This window comes from Bombus affinis, unplaced genomic scaffold, assembly GCF_024516045.1.
Source record: "Bombus affinis isolate iyBomAffi1 unplaced genomic scaffold, iyBomAffi1.2 ctg00000064.1, whole genome shotgun sequence".
In the NCBI taxonomy this organism is placed as follows: Eukaryota; Metazoa; Arthropoda; class Insecta; order Hymenoptera; family Apidae; genus Bombus; species Bombus affinis.
Genome location: NW_026108821.1, coordinates 2,647,222 through 2,665,632, shown reverse-complemented (window position 1 = coordinate 2,665,632; position 18,411 = coordinate 2,647,222). Strand labels below are relative to the sequence as shown.

Here is an 18,411-nt window from a genome sequence, read left to right as displayed (position 1 = left end):
ACCACTAAATTGGTGTATTTTATTACATATTGCACTTTATAAAAGCAGAAGAAGAGTCGCAATTAATTGGGAACAATTCCAGGTAACTGGATAAGTAAACAATAATTGGTAATAACAACAACAACAAAAAAGGAAATATGCGTTGCTAAAGTCAAAAAGGGAGACCTCCCCCCGTTCGGTCACTCAGCGATGTTCTTCACAGGGGGGAGGGAGATCTGATGGTTCGGTTGGCCAAGTGTTAACAAAAGTAAAAAGAGCCAACACCACACGGAGTTCCCAAGCGGTCACCCATCTAAGTACTAACCGTGCCCAGCGCTGCTTGACTTTCGTGATCGGACGAGAACGAGTACTTTCAACGCGGTATGAGCGTTGGCTGAAGTAATCAGCTCTGTTATTTCATGTTATCACAATAGACAAAATATTTAAGAAAACATACATGTATCTATGAGGATAAATGGTATTTTTTTAGACGTGCATACAGATATATAACATTTTTCCTGGCTTCGTTTCCCACACAATGGATTGTGAAGTTCCGTCATATAGGTACGCGTATACTTAAAAAGTAGCGAGTCAAGTGGACGGAACTTCGTAATTGATTTTCTGGAAAACCAAGTCTTGTGTTAAAAATTGTCACTTCATCATCGACTTATTTTTGTATAGGAAATCAGGCCCTTTCGACCTGCACCATCATAATATTCTAATTTTCTCGCCTACTTCAATTTTGAAATTATTTAGTTTCACTGCATTGCGTATAACTACCAACAGCAAAATATTAACATTCACGAACGGCTGTTCTGACAACGATCATAAATCGTCAAATCCACGTCATTCCATACTACCTGACAGCGGACCGTTAAGGTTTTTACTTGACCTTTCCACATGGCCCAACATTACATTTGCCCCATTACGTAGGGCAATTAGGATCCGTCCCTTGTCCCTCAACACCGACAAACGCAGCAGCCTGTAAAAACTGCAATCATTCGACCAAGAAGAGTCTTTTTTTTAGTCTCGAGTCTAGTCTTGTGTACAGTTTGGCCGTGATTTGAACTTCATTGTAATATTATACTTAATCGTTCTCGTGAATAAAAGCCTACAAAATTTAAAAAACACGGTCAAATTACGTTACTCCTTCTTTATCATAAATTTTACGTGACACTGTACTAGTTAGGTGACACTGTAGAACGGCTTCTTTGGTCTCTATTATAGTGACGCGGGAAGATCACCGACATAGAGACAATGTCGGCGACGAAGAGCAAATGCCAACAAGCAGAAACGGTCGGAAAACTTGAATAGGGCTTAGCGGCACTCGGCAACAAAACTTTCCAACGGCGGTCCAAACATCACCGAGGCGCAAGTGCCGACAGGCCTAATCAGCCATCGATATCCGTAAGGTTCTTCCTTATAGGACATTTTTTGTAATATTGGAAGAAGGCGTAGGTAGCAACGGTGGCGGACGCGTAACGAACGCGCGCGTAGTAGAGATATTGATGGATGACGAAAAGAAACGAATCGGATCAAGAAAATAGTTGAGTTGTAACCGAGGGGAGAGAATCGTCAGTTGGAATCGAGAGTTGTACGTAAATACCAATGGTCAAAGAAGAAATCGGCAAGTACTTAAAAAGAAAAACACAAGGAAAGAACGGCAATACATCCAAACCAGCTAGCTGCTGAAGCGAGCAAAACTCTCGTAAAAAGAAGAATAAAAAGGAAACACCCCACTGACCTCGCTACAGAAATAAAATAGTCAAACTCGGATAAAGTTAGAAAAATTTAACAAATGTCCAGCTGGACAAATTGTAAAGTGCAAATTAAATATAAATATAAAAAAAAAAGAATAAAAAAAGAATAAAAAAAAAAAAAAAGGAAATGGATTGCATGTTTGCCCATATAAGAGTAATCCAAGCGATGAAAACTTTGAATAATGCATGTTACTTAACACCCTGTTGCGGTCTTCCATTCAACTAAATTATTCGGTAAGAGTTTGAAGAAGAAAATTACCTTTGCATACAAAGATTCGTTTTCGTTTGTTTTATCTTCTAAGTAAGGACCGGGGAAATGTAGTAGTATGTTACTTATATCCTTCATAATAATTTTCATTGCAAAGAACCGGTACATTCTATTATCGCAAACAAAATTTTGGCATTAGTGAAATTTTTACAAACTCTTATTTTCTCTTTGAAATGTTCCAATGTATTTATAACATTCTCTGCTATTTCTTTCGCAGCTTTCCTACGCGGGTCATATTACCATCTTATAATATAATTTTGTATCAGTGCGTTCCCTAGATTTTCTATGATCGCACGTCTTTTTCTCAAATATGTCGGTTTCAACGGTCGGACAAAATTTTGCTCTATACGTTTAAAGAATACAAAAGTTCTTAGAGAAAGAAAGGAGAGCAGTAAGAACAAAGAGACCCGAAGAGCGCGCAGCAGGGTTAAAAAGAACATGAATTTAATTTCCAAATATTTTGGATTCTCGCATCCTGATATTAACCTTCTGCTTAATCTATTTTCATTGTTAAGAAACATTTTAAACACAATACTATCTACAATACAAAGATAAAATACTTTATTTTATGTACCGCGTTGTGAAAATAAAGATAGTTTATTTTTTACTACATATTTAAAATATTTTATTCGTACTGTAAAACAACAACTACTTAAAATAGTATTTAAAAGAAATATCCAGAAAGAAAATTCAGAAATAGAAATAACTTTTTATTATATAAATATCTAACTCATCGGTTTCATCGGTTTCATCGGTTACTCTGTAAAATACTATTTCGAATCAATTTTACAGTCTCTCACACCAGTAGTGACAAGTTTTTAACCGTAATTAAAAAATTATCGTAATCAATATTCAAGTAGTCGAGTAATAATAATCTTTTAATGTTTCGAAAATCATATAGAGTAAATAGAAAAATAATTATTTGCAGATAATATTGACATAATTTAACCGTTTGAGCCCCAGGAGTCTTTGAAAAACCAGGGTCGAAACGTGCCGAACGGCACGATAGCCTCTTAATCGATTGCGAAGAGAAACAAGCGGCACAATAGCGCTCGTCATATTTGTTACTCTTACGAAATACATCTATATATTTATATACGCGTACTATTAGTTTATAAATATTTCAAGTTTTGTTCAATAAAAATCATCAAGATAACAATGAAATACAAAATACCGTTAGTCGTCCGTAGAGTTCAAATGTACTGGGACTTTTCGACACAAAATCTAAACAGACCCGATCACGCTGTTTGCTACTCAATCGGTTAAAGAAACAACGATACGTCTAACGTGCGCGTGTGTCTGATAACGACGATACCCGCGCTCTCTAACTTGTTCCCCGCCGAATTAATCTTGGGTAACAGCTTTAATGCGCGTAGAACAATTGACAAAGTTAAAATTGGAAAAAAAAAAAATATCGAAGAACAAACGATGAGAATGTTTCAAATTGTTTTCGACGATTAAAACGAAATTTACGAATACAACTGAAGCGAATGCCGCGACGCGATTTACGACTGAACGAATGCGACTGAATTATCGTACGACGATACGAATGATTAACGATACACGCGTGTCGATGCCGCTCGCATTTGAAAGACCCGCACGAGACGGTTTACTAATCGTTCACTCGCTAAAACGATACTTACCTTCATCGATGCTTGGAGATACTGTTCGCAACTGAAGATTTCGCACAGGACTGTCCACTGATCGTTACGCCTGATGGAACGACTCTGTCTCCACCAACGCTTGCAGCCATGTCCACGAATGCTTGAAGATATTGACGCACCGAGGAAACCTGTTCAGAAAAGTATCAACTGATCGTTACGACTGACGAAACGATTTCACCTGCACGAGCGCTTGAAGACCACTGAGAAATTGAAACGGTTGTTTAGTCCACGTTTAGCGATACGAAGGCACGGAAACTGACTCGATGCTACATGTTCGCGATTGAACTACTCGAACGAGACTACCAATACCGTTGTTAGACTCGAGCGAGCCCAAGTGCGAGCGTCGAGTGAGACTCCAACGAGGCTCAAAACGAAGGATCCCAAATACGCACGCTGATTGGTTTTCAAGAAAATCGTCAAACGGCATATTCGCCCGCAGGATGGCGTTTACTGCGCGAATACGCCCCAAGTGGGGAGATCCTTCGCTGGAAGAGCGTGAACGATACCTGGATGAATGCCATGCTTAGATATTATTGGGCGAGGGGTAAGGGGCGCTCGACCGTTCGGACCGTTAAAATCCGTCAATTATCCTTACAAAAAACTCATAGCATAGGAAATTAGAAATACTGCTACGAATGTTGAAGGGAATCGTTTTAGCTGTTGGAGTACCCTTCTAAAATAGCGCCTTGACTGTGAAAGCGAGCTACAACGAGCTACAACGAGACAAAAGCTACGTACTATCCAAAATAAACAATCTAAAATACAACTATTCTTACGACAAAAAGAGAAGATTGGCAAACAAAATAAAAAAAAATATGTCTAAAATGTTCCTACAGACAAATCAAATTTTTAGGTAAAAAGAATCTAACTCTATCCCTTCTTTCAAACTGCCTCCAGAGAAAGCTCCCCTCCACCAAGATGCAGGTATAGCGACAGAGAAAATCAATAAAAGCATGGAGTCTAGTTATTTCATAACATGTAAAACGACGGAAAAACTATACGATATCGGTCATTATCACTAGTGCTACGAGTGCCTAATCTTGTTAATAAGCCTGTGCTAATAAACTCTTCATTGTATCACGGCAATGGCTAATTCTAATGAGAATTCATTAAACGCCCCTCTCCATAATCCCCACTTCAACCCGACATATATATATATATGTCGAATTGTCGTTTGGATTTCGAGCGCGAGACGATTCTTCGTTAGCATTTGCCATCATGATGTTAATAAGTAAACAAATGCTTTTAATAATATTCTTGGGTTCTGTAACGAATCCACGGTCAACGGGAAACTTTCTGTACGTTTTAATATTTTTTTGATAGCTCACTGACACGTTCACTCAGGCCCAGGGTTTCTCTAAGACTAACTCCAAAACGATGACAATAAACTCTCCAAGGAGATTGCAAAATAAAAGACAGATACAGTTACATATATCAAATACATATCGATCGGGAATATCAACAAATTCCCAAGCGCCGTAACTAGGCAGTTCCACATAAACCAGCATTGCTCCTGATCAAGACTTGATTGTTTATACAGCGTATCCCTTAACACTGGAACCTCCTTTGTAAAACATTTCGTTCATCCCGTGACCGTGGCTACGTTCGGCGACCAGTTATGTCACCCCGAGCCCAAATATTGAGAAATCTTCCAAAAGAAAGGCTCGATGTCTCTACATCTCCGACATATATATATATATATATATATAAATATATAATATATTTTATGAATACATAAATAATTATATATTTATGTTTTCCAATATATTTTCTAAAATAATTATATATTTAAAGATTGTTAAATAATAATGTTTTACATAAACAATAATATTTATATAAATAATTATATAATATATTTTTTTTGTTTAAATTATAAAATATATATAGTTATATATAAATTTTTATATAATATAAATATTTATATTAAAAGTATATTTTATTTATATTTATAATTAATAATTATATGTTAATATAGACTTATATATAAGATAATCTATTTAAAAAAAAAATAATGCATTTTTTATAAAAATATCATTTTTTTATATATATATTTTTAAATATTAAATTTTTTAAAAATATATTTTTTATAAAAATATATTTTTAAAAGAATATTAAATATTTTTATAAAATATCATATTATTATTACTATTGTTTAATACAATATATATATATATATATATATATTCAATCAAATTTTTAAATATTTAAATTTTATTAAATTTCCATTTTTTTTCTTAAAAAAAAAAAAAAAATCATTATAATTTATTAATAATTTACATTTTATTAATTTTAGTTATTAATTTTTAAATATTATATATTTATTTTAATTTAATTTTAATATTTTAATTAAATTACATTAAATATTTTTAACTTAAATAATAATATTATTATTTATATAAATATAATAAATTAAATTAAAATCAATATATTTATACTGTTTAATGAATTTATAAATTTTTTACGTAAAATTTAATCAAAATTAATATAATTCTTTAAATAAATTATAAACACTAACAACATATTTAAAAAATTTTTTTATCTTTAATAAATATTTATATTAATAAGTTTATATACTTTTAATAATTCTTGAAATTTTAGTATTAAATAAAAAAATAATTAATATATTTTTAATAAATTATAAAAATAATATTTTTTAAAATTTTCAATTATTAAAAATATTTAAATTAACATTTATATAATAAGCTAAGTTCAAGCTAATAGGCTCATGCCCTATCGATGAATTTTTAAAATTTTTATATAAAACCACATTTCTTACAAATGAACCAAAATAAATAAATAAATATTTTTTAAATAACTATAACCTAAATAATTATATTTTTAAAAATTTATAGTTTTAAAAATTTTATTATCAACATTTAAATAATAAATTAAATATAAATTAATAGATTTATATTCTATTAATAAATTTTTTAAATTTTTATATAAAAATATATTAATTATTTAAAATATTAATATTAAAAATAAATTTCATTTAAAAAGAAATATTATAACTAAAATATTTTTATTTAAAAAAATTAAATAAATTTAAAATCAATTTATAATTTAAATATTTAAATATATATATATATATATATATATATATATATATATATAATAGGCTAAATTTAAGCTTATAGATTCATACCCCGTCGATAAATTTAAAAAATTTTTATATAATTTATTTTATAAAATTTAATCAATATTATAAATCTATTTATATTAATTAAATTTAAAATTATATTCATTAATCTTTCAATTTTATCAAAATTTAAATTAACAAATTTAAAATTATCCTCCCCCCCCCCCCAAACCCAATTTTACAAAAATTAAACTTGTTAATTTTAAAATTTTATTTAATAATATAATTTAAATTAAAATTTATTTTATTAATTGAAATTTAAATTAATAAATTAAATTGATTAAATTTTAATTAATAAACTAAAATAATATTCTTATTAAAATTTAAATTGAACTATATTTTTCTTTAACAATCAATATAATTTAAAATATATTTATTAATTAAATTTCAATTTAAATTTATTCTTTCCAAAATTTAAATTATAAACTTATATAATATTTCTATTAAAATTTAAACTAATAAAGTAAATTTGATTTATTTCTAATAATTAATATAATTTCAAATCTATTTATTAATTAAATTTATATTTAACAATTAATATAATTTAAAATCTATTTATTAATTAAATCTAATCAATTTAAATTTATTCCTCCCAAAATTTTAATTCATAAACTCAAATAATATTCACATTTAAATTTAAATTAATAAACTAAATTTCTCTTTAACAATCAATATAATTTAAAATCTATTTATTAATTAAATTTTAATTTAAATCTATTCTCCTTAAAATTTTTGGTTCATAGACTCATAATAATATTTCTATTTAAATTTAAATTAATAAATTTAATTTCTCTTTAACAATCAATATAATTTTAAAATCTATTTATTAATTAAATTTTAATTAATAAATTTAAATACAATATTTACAAAATTTAAATTATAAATTTAAACAAAAATTTTATAATCTTTAATATTTAAAAGTTTAAAATAATTATTTTAAAATATTTAAATCTTATTAAATTTAATATATATATATGTCGGAGATGAAAGAACACCGGAACCTTCCCTTTGGAACTTTGGGAAGACCTCTAGTACTGTAATTTAGATTTCACCATAGCCGTATTAAGAAACTGTTGTCATTCGATCCGACTGTACTTATTTGAGATTTATGATAGTGAGCTCGGGCTCGAGGCGACAATCAGTCGCCGAACGTAGTCGCGGTCAAGGGATGAACGTTTTGTTTAACAAAGGCATGAAGTAACTCTATAGCTCTCCTTAAAAGAAATACTTGGGACGGGGCACGACTGTAAGCATTTCAACGATTTTTGTCCCGTGCCTCGCCACACGCAGACTCTATTCTTTGAGTAAGATGATTGCCAGATGTCGACGCGTCTCCACAGTACATGTTCAACTAGCCCGAGGACCCGCTATAAATCTTAAGATTTGTTTAACTAGAGTCCTTCAAACCGACAAACAATCCTCGTTCCAACTACGAGAAAATAGGAGAAATCTATTTTTCTCACAAACGACGCTTCCTCTTCTCGAACTCTCTCTTAAGGGCGGCTAGCACCCTTCCCTAACCACCAACATGGAAATTGACCAATTAACAGTAACGCCAATTTCCCTCACTTTCCGAACGAAGGCTTTTCTCCACGAATCCGATGATTTCGTGCCCTTAGGCACACCCATCATAGTTTTCCCCGACAGCGTTACCGTGATGGAGAGTTACTCTCCGGTACGATCTCGACGACGATTCAAGTAACTCTCGGATACGTAGTGATTGCCCCATGCATTAACATTGAGTACAACTTAGAAAAGTAGAGTTCGTCATCCCGTTGACCGCGGATTCGTTGTTGAGCCTAGGATCATTGTCATTAGTTTCTCGAGTATCTAATTATCGCGATTTCTTGTCCAATTCCATCATAGTCATATTTGCACTAGTAAATATCTCCTCTATTGCATAATGATCACGTCTAGCGCCAATAGGGATTCGTTTCGCGCCCTTAACCCTAACTCTAATCTTAACGCCAACCCGACATATATATATAGTTCAAGATCAACATTGCGGTAACTTTTTCAATCAAATGTCCGCCGATTTGAAGATGTAAAAGTACCTGCCAAAGCTATGAAAAGTAATTTTTTCACTCCATGTACATTATATATAATTACCCGATAGAAATAAATTATCATAAATTGAATTAAATATCATCGGAAATGCCATTTGTTAGGGGAAATTATAAAATAGACAAACGCATTTTCATAACGATGGCAAACAGTCCGCTGCTATTTGGCCTTACCCTAATTTATGACTAAAGGTCAACTTTATTCCTTTTAACGGAACCGAGGTAGATATTAAACGTGTTAGTTTGTTTAATAAAGAGACACGTGATAAAATTGTGATACTGTGAAATTATATTAAAATCATTTTAAGTACAAGTACAGAAATAGTGTATTACGTTGTAATCGTCGTTAAAACGTCCTTACTGAGCACTCATACTTCTAACAACAAAATGACGTTCAGTCGCGCGTGATTGCTTTGGATTTGAGTACAGCACGTATGTATTCCATATACTTTGCAATTGCGTGCGACCTTTGGCGCTATAACTACCCTACCAGTCAAAATCTCTAGAGTTCTACAATTTTATTTTTAAATTTCTACTTCATGTTACATTGTCTTCTGCAAATGATGCGATGATTTTTGTAGCGCTGACTAAAGGAATAATATCATGATTTTTTTTTTTTTTACATGTATTCAAATTCAAAATAATTTTGTATCATTGCCACTTATACCAATACCAGTGAAAATAACTGGTACTTGTCCCGAACCCGAACTAACCAATCTCCTCGTTTTGTACAACTTCTCACACGTTTTTAGAATTTTTACTACCTATTATTCGATATGATGGCGTCAATTATCAGGAAAATTACGGATCGATCATGACGATCCGAAATTGACTGACATCAGTCAAAATGGCTGATTCTACAATTTTATAAATGTGCCAATCCTCGTTTAGGGATCATGGCCCCAGATGGATGAATTATACCAAAAATGCACTGCATAACATGAACTCTTTTTGTAAGAATGTAATAAATCAATAAATATAAAAATATTCTATTGTTACGTATTTTCTAAAGACCAGTCATTTTGACTAGTCTTGGTGGACAAATGACTGTCGTAACTGTCGATAGTTTTAATGTTAGTCAAGACAGTGCGTGTGGAGATGGTACTATATTCGACAATAGATTTTATAATCGCGCGCGACTAGTCGCAAGTGGAAGCAGGCTAATGTTTGGAAAGTCGATAACCGGCGTTTAACGAATGGCATTTAAACAACTTGTTCACATTCGCACGTGCAATACCATGTGAAATAAAGAGGATAGAATTCCATTCGCTATCAGTTGTTTGTCATTGTTGATACCATAGCCATTTTGGACAGCCTGTAGATTACAAGAAATAGACCTGCGCTACTTTCAAAATAAATCATTATTAATTTTAGTAATTTTAATATCTAAATTTAAAAAAATTAAAAAATTTCTTAATCAAAATTTTTTTATAATTTTTTAGTTTCAAATTTAAAAAATTTTTAAATCTAAATTATAAATTGTTTATAAATAAGAAAAATCACACTTAAGTATAAGTATAAGTGTAAATTTGTCGTTTCCCTAATTTTTCCCGAAAATTACGCCACTTTCAAAATAAACGGTTCATAGCCGCTTCGTTCGATTATTACTTATGAATAAACTTAATATTTCCATCTATTAAGTTCATCATTCTTCATGATACTTCCTGATTGCAGGCATTCGAAGACGTAAAAGCGATGATAGAGAGATTGAAAAACGGCTTGGGAAAGCTGGAATCTTGGGCTGGCCAAGTAATAACTTCATTTGTTATAGTAGTACTATATTATATAGATAGGATATTAAATAACATTTGATTTTTTAATATTATTGACAATTCACGAATTTCGAAGACGCACTTGCATATTACCTTGAAAAACATTTTCACAGTATCACTAATTAAATTAAATATATAAAATAACGAATGACAGAAATATATAAAATTCTTCAAAATTTAAACTATCAAATATTTTAGTTATAATTGATGTTTTAGAACTCTTAACCAGTTCGTAGAGTCTCAACTATGAAAGATGAATAATAAATAAACAAACAAACAAACAAACAAACAAACAAACAAACAAACAAACAAACAAACAGATTAACCACAAACAGTTTACTTTTTAATGTAAATATATTTTGGCAATAAGTATGTGATTGTAAAAGTCCAAAATTTTTAAAAATCTTTAGATCCCAACGAAATTAAAAATTTCTTTCGGGGTCCAATTGATAATTGATAATTGTTCTATTACTGTTTACGTGTGCGTAAATTCATTTTTTAATATGAAGACCAAGATTATCATGCATTAATTGTCATTTAAACAAACGATATTGAAAGATTTGACACGTTGACATTTAAATTTTCGACGTTTAATGTTTAAAATATTCGGGTTTTTAAAAAATAGCAAATGAATAGATGAATTCAAGAAATTAATTGAGACTGAAGTGTATCTTAAAGTGGTCTATTATTTAAATTTATCTTGCTCTTGTTCCAGATTATTATATCTCAGTTAGATTTATTAAATTATTTAGTATCATTAAGCGCCTTATCCCCTCATTTTAAGCAAATTACAATGCTAATAAAACTTTTTCAAAAAAACAATGTCTTACACCTGACCAGTCTTCTTGAACAAATCGTTAATTATTTATCTTGCCAAATTGTATTTGAGGTATTAATAATTTCGCTATGTATATAACCGTTTTATTTGCAAGTATTAATATACGCAAATACATCTATCCAAAATAGAATCCAAGATATTTGGAACGTTAGTAATTTCATTATTTATCATATATTCAATGATAAGGGACATAGCAAACTACTTCACAAAGTTTGAACCACTATTTATATTAAATACTTAATTGATTTAGTAAATTTACACAAGGCTGTATGAACGTTAATCGATAGATAAGCGAATTAAGAGCGGTGTTAGCAGCCCAAGAGATCGAATTGAAAAAGGATAATGAAATTGCAGATAAAATTCTTGCCGAAGTCCGAGCAGAGAATACTAAAGCCGAAGGGGAAAAAGCTGTTGGTATTGTTTCGCTTCTTAAATCCCAAATCAAGCGTCCCAAATTATTTTTATTTGCTTTGTGACAATAAGTATTATTTAAAAAAATTATTAGTGTAATTCTTAGAAGACTATTGACATTTATATTTTTATGCACATACTGATAACCTAATTATTATATATATAATACACAACAAACTTTGGATAAGTGCCCGTAAATGCCCGGGTGTTATCTGCAGCGCTAAGGAGAATTCCTTTCAAGATATCTTCTGACACCTCGTGAAACCCAGCAGCATAATTTCATCCGAATCCGAATGTTTTTCAGATACTACTAATTCAGTGATGAAACACTCTTACATTTCGTCTTTCATCTCATCCTAATCAGAAAGATCTCATAATTACATAATTACATCGAAGTCCAATAAAAAGTAATTTAACAAAAATGGAATAAAAATAGTTATTACTATAATAATAATAATGATAATAATAATAATAATAATAATAATAATAATAATGATAATAATAATGATAATAATAATGATAATAATAATGATAATAATAATGATAATAAGTAACGCAATAAAAATAAAAAGTAGTTCAATAAAAATGAAAAATAAAGTTTCATCGTTTCATTAGTATTATCTCATTGATGTTTCAATATGTTTCTCTCTATCAAGCCGATTCCCAAAACCTCATTCACCTTCGCATACGTTATCCTTTTCTATGTTTGCCAAAATCGCAAGCCGTATCGACGCTGGAAGTCTCGATCCTTCGAGTACTTCAAAGTTCGTAGTTTGCCGAGATTAATATGTATATTACATTATGCAACAGTATAATTAAGAAACATATACAAATCGCTCTTCAAGAATCCGTGACAAACTTAAGGGGATATTCCTCCAGTCTACAAATTTGAAAAAATCGAAAAAAAAATTTTTTTTTTCTTTTTTTTTTCGTAATTCCAAAGTTCAGACATTCAAGAATATGCCCTTAAAAGGATTTTTCAAAATTTCAATTATTTTATAAGTTACAGCCATTTCTGTGACGCGGCATCTGCCCCGGTCCGACCGGAACAAATGAACAATGGACGGTAGACGCTGCCCGAGTACCTACGTATGAATACCCTCATAAAATCTTTATTATACTTTACCCGTTTTCAATGTATTTTTAATTCAATAATTCAATTGGAACGATGTTTGGGTACTGAAACCCAAAATAATAACGAATCGTTAAATTCGTTAATATGGACTTTAGCTCCGAAGCACATCGACGCAGCAACGCAGATAATTCAAATTTCCACTTTCCTCGCAGTATGTATTTTTAATGAAGGTTTTATACCCATATTAAAAGAAACTCACGCGTTCGCAGTCAGGCGAGACGAAGTTCGTATCGAGCGCTCTGAACTCCGAGCTTCAGAGGCATCAAAGGAAGTCAGGACTTATGTTTATTGTGAACAACATACCAATGTAATACTCATCTACTGGTGAATAAACGTTATAAGAGGAAAAAAAAAAGAAAAGAAAAAATAAAGCACTGGTTCTCGTCGGATCACGAAAGCTAAGCAGCGCCGGGCACGGATAGTAACTTGGATCTGTGGCCGCCTGGGAACTCCGTGTGGCGTTGGCTTCCTTTTATTTTCCCAATCTATTTTACTATCCATCGCAATTAAATTTTAATAAACTATAACCTAAGCATCGAGAAAAAGAAATGTCTTAGTATTACACGACTATTACCATGCATTATATCATTCGCTCAAAGACGTATAAATAAATTAGCACAACTGTTTCAAAATTAAAAGAAGTCACGTTTCTCGATATGCAGAAATTTTATGATAACCGATTGATATCGAAAATTGTTATTCTATATTTTCGACTCCCAGTACACAGGGAACCACCGTATGGCTCCTACCGCCGTATAGGGCACTTAAGTGCTAGCCCATTCAGTCGATTGTCATATCATATGCATGCGTACTCGACGAAACTTCAGCGTTAATTTTTTCGTAAACGTAAAACACATGAAAACAAAAAACATCTAAACAAACTCGCAAAGGAAATAAAATGTAAAATAAAAGATCATAATAATAACAAATTCTCAAAATTCATAGAAACACTGTATGCGCACGTGCAGTTTTCTAAGTAAGCAGGACTAATATTCACTAATACTTGAAAAACAAAAAAGTCTAAAAATTATTTAAGTCGTCAATTATATTTTACGGTAATGATTTTGTTTAACGATTTCACATATTGTTTATACAGAACATCAAATTAAAAGTATAAAAAGATATAGGTAAAATTAAAAACATTAAAGATGACTAATGATAAATGACACGACTTGAACGTGAAGTTAAAAATTCATAATGTATTTTAATATTTTTTTACAGTGTAGTATCGTTCGGCTACAACTTTATTTAGTCATAACTGATAGTGTAACTTTTTAATTAATTTTAAGACCACTAAATTGGTGTATTTTATTACATATTGCACTTTATAAAAGCAGAAGAAGAGTCGCAATTAATTGGGAACAATTCCAGGTAACTGGATAAGTAAACAATAATTGGTAATAACAACAACAACAAAAAAGGAAATATGCGTTGCTAAAGTCAAAAAGGGAGACCTCCCCCCGTTCGGTCACTCAGCGATGTTCTTCACAGGGGGGAGGGAGATCTGATGGTTCGGTTGGCCAAGTGTTAACAAAAGTAAAAAGAGCCAACACCACACGGAGTTCCCAAGCGGTCACCCATCTAAGTACTAACCGTGCCCAGCGCTGCTTGACTTTCGTGATCGGACGAGAACGAGTACTTTTTTTTTTTTTTTTTTTAACTTTGTTTATTAATTCCAGGTTTTACATATTTTTTTTTTTACATGATTTTTTTTCCAGAATAAACGCTGAATTCTAATTGTAGGGTGGTACAGGCAAAAGTACCGATACGCGACGGTACGACGTAGCCATGCATTATTACATTCTTTTCTCTTTTTTTTTTAAGATTATTATTGTTATTGTTAACTAAAATAAAATTAAGCCGCTGTTGCGCTGTGCTTATGTACGGTATTTTAATTTATGTCCTGAAAGCCTGGACGCAAAAACAGGACAGTTCGCTAGCCTGTTAGGGAGGGGCTGGGAGGGGATGGACTGGGACTGGCGGGGAGGGGTGGGGAGGGGGTGGGGAGGGGTGTTCTGTGGGATTAGTATAATATTTAATATTTGTTTATCTATTTACATATTTACATATTTACATATTTACACTTTTATTCGGTGAGCGTTGCCGTTCTGTGGCTCTTTATCTTGTTGTTTTTTGTTATGGGTTCCGTATCCACCAATATTTTTTTGTGTTTTTTCTGTGTTTGTCTTCTGTATCCTTTTGGGGGAGGGCCATGTTGTATCTCCACCTAGTGTCTGCCGTGCGGCCATCTAGGTTTTCCTCGTATTGAATAGATTTCATTCCTATTTTCCTTTGCATATGATAAATTATGGGGATGTTGTTTTGGTCTTGGAGATAGTTTCTTTCGTCTAGGTATAGGAAGGCTTCGGGGGGGATGTAGCCTGTTAACAGAGTGTTTTTGAAGTATGCGTCGTTTGGGTATAAGCAGCCGAAGATTAGGCTGTTTTCTTTGATCTTCGCGGCTTGCGAGAAGTGATTTCTCGTTAGTTTTAGGATGTGACAGTCGATGCGGTGGATGTTGGCTAAGTCGTATATTTTTTTGTTTTTTATGTATTTTCTGTATCCGCTGTGTTCTGATCTGTAAATGCTCAGGCAAGCTCTGATGCATTTTCTTTCAAATATGCGAATTTTTTCCATTATTGACGCTGGTATGTTGTACCATATTGGGCAGCCGTAGGTTATAATGGGTCTTATTAGCGATTGGTAGCACATGATTTTTACTTTGCTATCGAGAATTCTGGAGTAAAACAGCCTTTTTGTATTCCAAAAAGCTTTGCTGGCTTTGGAGAGTTGGATTTCGATGTGTTGCTTATAGTTTAGTTTTTCATCTATATTTATTCCTAGGTATTTTACGCAATTTTTGTGTGGTATGAGGTTCTCTTCGTTTGCTTTTTCTTTTAGGCGGAATTTCCTGACTTGTTCCCTTTCTGCTGGGCCGATTTTGCTTGTCATGGGTCTGAATAGTATGGTTTCGCATTTGCTTGCGTTAATTTTTAGTTTCCATGTATGATAGTAATCGCTGATTTTGTTAAAGAGTTCTTGGAGTTCTGTTCTTATCGTTTTGGTTTTGCGGCCTGTTACGTAGATGATTAGGTCATCCGCGAAGGCTATGGAGCGTTTGTGTGTGGATGTGTTGAGGTTAAAGAGGTTTAGTAAGTCGTTATTGTAGATGCTGAAGAGTAGCGGGGAATTTACTGTTCCTTGTTGCAGGCCGTTCTCTATGGAGAATTCTTTGCTTGAGGTGTGCGAGCCGTCGGTCATTATGAAAGATTTGTTTGTTATCATGTCCCATACTATTTTGATTAGGTATTCGGGGAAGTTCTTTTTAGTCATTTTATAAATGAGTCCTGGGATCCAGACGGTGTCGAAGGCTTTTTCGATGTCTATTAGGCAGGCGGCTACTCGCTGATTTGCGTTAAGTGCCCAGCAGATATCCGACGTAAGTTTATTTATTGCGTGGATTGTGGAGTGTTTGTGGCGGAAGCCGAATTGGTTTTCCGGGATTATCTTATTTTTTGAGCAGAAGGCTGCTAGGGGGTTGTTTATGATCATTTCGTATACTTTGCTTATGTTGGGGAGGAGGCTTATGGGTCGTAGGTTTGCAGGTGATGAGCCGTCTTTATTTTTTTTTGTAATGGCTATGAGTTTGGCTTTTTTCCATTTTTTGGGGAAGTACGTGTTGTTTAGTGCATTATTAAACAGTACTGTGTAGTACCATTTTATTTTGTTTGGTAGGCGTTTGAGCGCGATGTTTGGGATGCCATCGAAGCCGGCGGATTTTTTGTTGTTTAGCGTGGAGAAGATTGTACTTAGTTGGTTGAAGTTTGTAAAGTAGTTTATTTCTGGGTCGGGCTGTTTGGGGTCGTCCGATGTGTTTTCGTTTGAGAATGTGCAGACTGTTTTGTTTAGCGCTATGTCTTGTTTTATTTTATTTTTTAGTATGTTTGTTTCGGCGATGATAATTCTGTTTAGTTGTTCTCGGCCCATGTGTTCGTTTTGTGTGTGAGTTTTGACGAAGTGGGTACCGATAATGTCTAGTTTTTCCGTTGTTTTTGATATTATGAAGTTGCCCTCTGTGTCTTTGTTGGTGTTTTGTATCTCGATGCCTGCTTCTTGGATGAGGGAGGCTTTTTCTGGAGGCAGTTTGAGGGGCGGGATGGAGTTTTGTTCTTTTGGTCTGAAAATTTGATTTATCTGCGGGAACATGTTAGCAGAGTCTTTTTTGGAGATATTTTTTATTTTATTTGTCCAGTATTGATTTATAGAGTTTGCGAATTCTTGTTTTAGTTGTGATTTTATTTCGTGTAGCAGGTATTTTAGGAATTCTATGTCTTCTCTTTTGTTGTAAGAGTAGTTGAGTCTTAGGTTGTTTAATTTCGATAGTATGTAGCTTTTGTCTCGTTGTAGATTTTTTATTTTATAGTTTATATATGGCTCGCAGGAGTCTTTTTTTTTAAATGTCGGTACGGATTCTTGTAGGGCGATTTGTATATGTTTTTCTATTTCGTCTATGAGCGAGTCGATTTGTCTGTCTGTTAGGTTGACATTGTTGTAGATTTTTAGGTCGCAGTTCTTTTCGAGCAGGTTTTGGAACTTCTTCCAGTCTGTCTTTTTGTAGTTGTACCTGGGTGTTTCGGTCTGCGTTTCGAGTGTTAGGTCGTCGGATGTGTTTTTGCTTATCTGAAATACTATGGCGTTATGGTCGCTGTCGTAGTCTATGGTTTTGAGAGTGTTATTTGGTCGTAAGTTTTGGAATTTTATTCGGGCGTCTGCTAGGCATATGTCTAGGTAGGAGCGTCCTTTTGGGTAAGAGGGTAGCTCGGAGCCATAGAGGTTTGTTTTGTAGAAAATGCTTTTATTGTCTAGCCAGGTTCTGACGGAGTTTCCTCTCGTGTTGTTTATTTCGTTTTTCCAGCTGGTATGTTTGGCGTTAAGGTCACCGGCTATTATGTAGTAGTTTTCCTGTTTGTCGAGCTGTAAAAGTTGGAAGAGATTGTCGAATTCGTCGTTAAATTGTTTCTGGTTTCCGTAGGCTGCGTAGGCTGCGGAGATAAATAAGTTTTCTTTATTGTTTATTTTTATTTTTATGATCGTCGTCTCTAGGATTTTGAAGTTTGTTATTTTGTCGTTTTGTATTGTTTTGAACTTCAGGGGGTTTTTTATGAGGATTGCCGTTCCTCCTCCTTGGGTAGCGTTTGGTCTGTCGTGTCTTATTATAGTGTAGTTTTTGTATTGCACCTTATGTCTATAGTTCAGTTTGGTTTCTGAGATGAGTACTATGTCGGGGGTTTCTTTCTTAATTAGTGTTAGCAAGCTGTATCTTTTTTGGTTTGAGATTAGTGAGTTGGCGTTTATTGATATGATTTTCAAATGATTAACTTT

The 18,411-nt window shown here is 32.7% G+C and overlaps 1 long non-coding RNA gene and 1 other non-coding gene across 2 annotated transcripts; both read right to left on the bottom strand.

Moving 5' to 3' along the window:
• Window positions 1-255: 255 nt before the first annotated feature.
• On the bottom strand, window positions 256-374 carry LOC126926960 (5S ribosomal RNA). Its single transcript, XR_007715041.1, has one exon. It is a non-coding gene; the product is annotated as a 5S ribosomal RNA (ribosomal RNA).
• Window positions 375-439: 65 nt separating this feature from the next.
• On the bottom strand, window positions 440-3,797 carry LOC126926953 (uncharacterized). Its single transcript, XR_007715034.1, has 2 exons — window positions 3,651-3,797; window positions 440-970 (listed from the first exon to the last, which is right to left on the bottom strand). It is a non-coding gene; the product is annotated as an uncharacterized LOC126926953 (long non-coding RNA).
• Between the last annotated feature and the right edge of the window lie 14,614 nt (window positions 3,798-18,411).